This window comes from Eschscholzia californica, unplaced genomic scaffold, assembly GCF_041429995.1.
Source record: "Eschscholzia californica isolate CP2 unplaced genomic scaffold, dmEscCali1.0.p SCAF_3, whole genome shotgun sequence".
In the NCBI taxonomy this organism is placed as follows: domain Eukaryota; kingdom Viridiplantae; phylum Streptophyta; class Magnoliopsida; order Ranunculales; family Papaveraceae; genus Eschscholzia; species Eschscholzia californica.
Genome location: NW_028238420.1, coordinates 22,023,393 through 22,028,795, shown reverse-complemented (window position 1 = coordinate 22,028,795; position 5,403 = coordinate 22,023,393). Strand labels below are relative to the sequence as shown.

Genomic DNA, 5,403 nt, shown 5'->3' with positions numbered 1-5,403 from the left:
TCAAGTCTTGGTTGTAGCATAGATATGAAGGTAGTCCTGGAAGCCATGGTTAATAAGATACGACAATTCAGGAGCAGGAGAAATGACTGCATCACTAGATGGATGCTCCCGTTCTTGTCTGCCTCCGCCATGAGTCGTTGAATAACGCTCTTATCCTTTCCACCTCTACGTGATGATCGTATTAATGAAAATTGTGTTATTCTTTGAAGGTGGTATATACACCCATTTTCCATCTTTTTAGAATTCAAGACCAGGAGGTCAATCATCTTGAAGCAAGAAAATGATAACAACGGCATCAGTGTCTGCTCGAAGGCCAGTAACTAGCTGTGGTCGATCACATCGTGGGTACTTGGCCACTTTCCTTCCAACAGAAGGTCCTGCTGGTCCTGCCAAGGCTTTTTTTCAGGTAATCTCTCTTTAACCTTAAGTTCTCACACATGTGTTCTGATAATTTCTCTGCCAATATTATCTGGTTAATGTATAATGTAAACATCCACTATTATCCTGAATATGGGTAGAAATTTCATAGTTCATTTTTTTATCTTCCATGTTTAAGAACTGAAGCATGTCTTAAAGTGAAAAATGGTCGTTCGGTAGATTAATGGATTCGTCCAACTTAGCCTTAGGGCGATGCCAAATCTTTCCCAATCTGGTAGAAACTAAAGCTAACAACTACAACAAAAATGATGGAGAATCCAATCTGGTTCAAGTTGTTGATGATGGGTACTCTTTCTCCTCTATTCTATCTAGACAGTCAATGAGAATAATGTGAAGAGAGAAGGATTTTATTGGTTGAAATCTTATCATTAATGGGTTATATGCCAGACAAGAAAAAAATTCTCGGCTAATAGGTGGGTAAGAGATTCTCTATTTTAGGAGAAAAAATTGGACCAAAAAGTCACGTGAGTCCGTTTCCTTCTTTCCCCTATTGCCCGTCAAACACATTGAAAATTAATATTTAGGAGAAAATATTTCCCTTTTCCCTACAGAAAGTGTCTATCAAACACAACCTAAGAAAACCACTTTAACACCTATTTTCTGAGAAAAATTATCAACTCATTTGCCCACTTTTTTAGTTCTTAAGAAATTGATTTTTCTTAGTGGCCAACCAAACAGCGGAAATTGATTATTTTGCGAAAACGACTTTCTTATTCACTTTTTCACACGTATCAAATGGACCCTTGATTCCACATTTCAACGACTCCATTTTCTTTCCGGTAAGAAAAACTTGGTTTTCCCGTTCAAATACTTTCGCGCGCATCACACAGACCCTAAAACCCCAAAATATAAACGAATTTTGAGAGGGAGAGAGAGTAAGGGTGCCCCTAAAAGCATCCCTAGTTTTCACTCAGTCTCGCCTTCACTCTTGGCACTTTTCATGGGTCTCGGACCGAATAATCCGAGGCAATAATAGAGTAGTGGTGGTGGATGTGTGTTGGTGGTGTTGGAGTTGTGGCGGTTATGGCGGTCGCTACTGGCGCGTAGAATTATGGTATTGGTGGTGGTGGTGGTGGTGGTGGAATGAATTATGAAGGTAGTGTTAGTTCGGCGAGTGGGTTTGTTAGTATAGTTGTGGTAATGGCCGTAGCAGTATAATGGTGTTAGTGTTACTGTTGGTGGTGGAGTGACAATGGTGGTGGTGTGTGGTGTCATGGTGAGAGCAATGAGACTAGCCACTAATTATAAAAATTAGACCAATATCTGGTTTTGAAACGATAGGCTCGGATTTGAGCTTGTCTAACTTGTGGACTTAATTATTTGGTTACTGGACAACTTCCCCATAAATACATTTCAAGTTGCTTTCTTGTGCACTCTCCTCTCTTTTATACATTAAATTAAACATCCAAACATAAGAAAGATACAATGAAATAGGAATTTCAATCAAAATTTGATATTTTATCTAGAATTCATAATATTAACTCTCCTAAGTGCTATTATAAAGCATGACGAAGAAATACACTAATGAGATACAAAGAAACCAAAAATACTCAATTTAGACAACTGCTAATTCTTGTCTTCTCTGGTGAAAGAAGAACTTCATCAATGGCTTTCCTCTTTTTGTTCAAATGTTGTAATTGTTGATTTAATTCTTCTCTTGATTTTCCCTTTAACAAATGGGATTTTAACCTTTTTACATCTGATAATTTAACTGGTTTAAGAAAGAATTCTTCAACTCCTTCCTCTAAACACATGTTAATTCTTGATGGTACATTTTCTGATGACATTATCACAACCGGCATATCTTTTAAACATGATGATTCCTGAAACAATAAAAAAGAAAAGTGAGGAAAATCTATCAAACTTTTTGTAAAGAAAAAAAAAAGAAAAGAGATTTTGAAAATAAAGATCTATAAAATATTTAAATACCTTTACTCAGAAGATCATATCCTGTCATTCCTGGTATACAGTAATCTGTTATTATCACATTAGCTTGAATCTCCTGTAAAAAATAAAATAAAAATAAGAATTGAAAATGGATCACAAAACCCACAAAACTAAACTATAATTAAAGAGAACTTATTCACAGTTTGAATTGACTCGAGTCAGATTTCAGATAATTTATTTTTATATGACTTGACTGATATCTGATATAGGTTGATATTAGGTCAACTTAGTTCAGTTGATTTAAATTTAGACGAGTCAAATTTATATCATGAAAAAAAACAATCACATAATAAAATGATTTTATCTGGTGATGTGATGAAATAGGAGGTGGGTTTTCGTTTATTTGGGAGTCCTTTTCCAAACCAAGGATTCAAAAGCTTTACTTCCAGAATCAACTGTGGTAACTAGCAAAATACATAAGAAAATAACAATCAAAATATAGGAACTTCAAATATTAGGACATCTTCATGAAAAGAAACTTGATTCATCTTAAATCTGGAATACCTTGATATGATGAAGTCTTGAGTAGTCTTTCAATAAGTTTTCTGTCAATCAGACTATCATCTATTGCTAAAACATGAAATTTTGTATCATTTGCCATGTTTGTAGTGGAGAGAGAGAGAGAGAGAGAGAGTTATTGCTATTGTGGTAGAGAATGGTGGTGTTGGTTTAGAGAGAGAGAGAGACCCACTACTAAATTACATAGCACCAAAATTTAGAGTAAAGAGAAGATCTCACCAAATCTTCAAAGTTTGTATTTTTGGAATGAGGGACCTAGTCTTACCACTTTTTCTACTTCAAGTTCTTTTTTTTCACAGAGAAGTTCTCTTAAATGGACTATCAAAAAGAGGTTAAACTGTCTCTTCTAAATGTAAGAACCAAACAAAGGACAGGGTCGCCGTGGGGGCCGGCTGATGAGACATGAAAATGTCCCATCTGAATCTCTTAACTAAGGCTAGTTAGTCCATTTCGAGCGGTTACTTTGATGATTTGTATGTTTCTCTTGTTCAGGTGTCTTCTACGAAATTGAGCGCGAAAAAGGCTAAAAACGGGAAAAAGACGGACTAGGGGTATTTTGGTCAATGGTTGAATCCTGAATATTGATGCACGGATGAGAAGTAGAGTCCAAGACGAATCCAATGGCGAAGACGGAAGTCGAATCGGAGTCTGGATGAATAAAATAAAGCTAGTCAAAGCTGGGATAAAAAAAAGAATCATTGACCACGTCAGCTAGTAGACACGTGACCGACGGTCCAACGGAGATGGAAGAATTTTCGGTATACTGGTTGTAACATGCGGGTAATCTTTGGCATTTATTTCTGGCGGAAATTCCATGTAAGATACTACAAAACTTCCGGTACACGTACTACTTGATCTAACGGCATCAAATACCTTTGCGCACGAGGCTTCATCCGGGACACGCGACACAACTTATTAACCTTTCCCGCGAAGTTCCTAATCATTGTTATTAAATCCAGCAAACTACCCACGTGATTCCCAAATTTATGGGAATTCCTATATCCTTTCCATCTCGGTTTCTCTCTTTCCCTCTATTGTTTTAAAAAGAGATAAATCTAGAGACAGAAATAAAAATAGAAGAAAACAGAGAGCTTCATTGATAGGGAAGATAGAGAGATTCATGGAAAGAAGGATTCTACAGGTAACATTCTCTCTCTAGAAACAGAAATTTAAAGAGAAGATTGAAGAGGGATAGCTGGATATTTTCTATAGAGAGGAAACTCTGAGATCTAGAGAGATGGAAATCAATTTGAGATTTCTAAACAAAGGAAATCATATATGAAGATGACAGAGGAGATTTTGATTCGATTTCTATTTAGAGAGAGAGGGTTGGATTGATGATATTTGGTTGGAGTATTGGATTCAAATATTTTACAGTAAAGAGAGAAAAGGATTTATCTCTATTGTTCTATTTAGAGAGAGAAATCAGAGGAAGATTCTTTTGAAGATGGAAGGAGAAGATTTGGAATTTTGGTATCCTGAACTTTATAAAAACAGAGCTTCATGAAGGGAGTGGACACCTTTTCTTAGAAAAAAAAAACTGGGAGCTCTTCTTCTCCTCTCCGGGCTTCAAGTATACATTTTAGAGAGAGAGAGAGAGAGAGAGAGAGAGAGAGAGAGAGAGAAAAGCAGATTATTGTAGAGAGAGTGAGGACAAAATAGAGAGGAGTTTAGAAAGAATTTTATATATGTTCTCTGATTTTGTTTTTCTTCTTCATCTTCCATTGAATTTCAAAGATTGATTTTTGGATTTTGAGAGAAATTATTGTTTAAGGAGGAAGAGAGCTTTGCTTTTGTTATTCAAATTTCATGTTCTTATTATTATATAAAGAGATAAAAAGATTGTTGAGAGAAAAAAGAAGAATAGATTTACTAGAAAACTTTTAGTGAGAGAAAGTTTTACAGAGAGTGTTTTTTTTTCTTCTTCCTTTTCTTATTATTTTGTAAGAATAACAGAGAGAGAACAGGGAGACTTATATAGGTTGGTGTCTTCTTCTTCTTCTTCTTCTTCTTCTTATATACTTCAAGTATTCAACCAAACAGAATTTCAAAAGAGAAACAGGGAGAGTACTTGTAGAGAGTGAGAAAAAGAGAGAGAGATATCAAAGCAAAACAGAATTTTAGTTTCATTTTCTTCTTCCTTCTATTTTTCTAGTCAAAAGAAATTATTGTAGAGAAAAAGAGAGAAGGACATGATCTATTAATCTTTTTGTGAGAGAGAGATTAAAGAGAATGCCCATGTGTTGAATTTTCTTTGTCTTTGTGAGAGGGACCTTGATAAAAATTTATCACATTCCTCGATGGTCATCTGTCATCACCATCAACAAGGAATCTAATATTTGGTGACCTCTTATCTCTTGATCTTAATTTTTGTAATGAAATCCTCTTTAAAATCCTTAATGATCATGTTACTAGGTCTTTGATGAAGTTCATTTACTTTCTAGCAGTGATTCAATGCGAGTCAATTAGTCCTTTGGCCGTTCATGTCTAACTTGCGTT

General features: G+C 35.4%; 2 pseudogenes; both read right to left on the bottom strand.

Annotated features, from left to right (window-relative positions):
* Positions 1-1,207, bottom strand: LOC147549029 (1-aminocyclopropane-1-carboxylate oxidase 1 pseudogene; annotated as a pseudogene).
* Positions 1,208-1,988: 781 nt separating this feature from the next.
* On the bottom strand, positions 1,989-2,986 carry LOC147549028 (two-component response regulator ORR4-like; annotated as a pseudogene).
* Between the last annotated feature and the right edge of the window lie 2,417 nt (positions 2,987-5,403).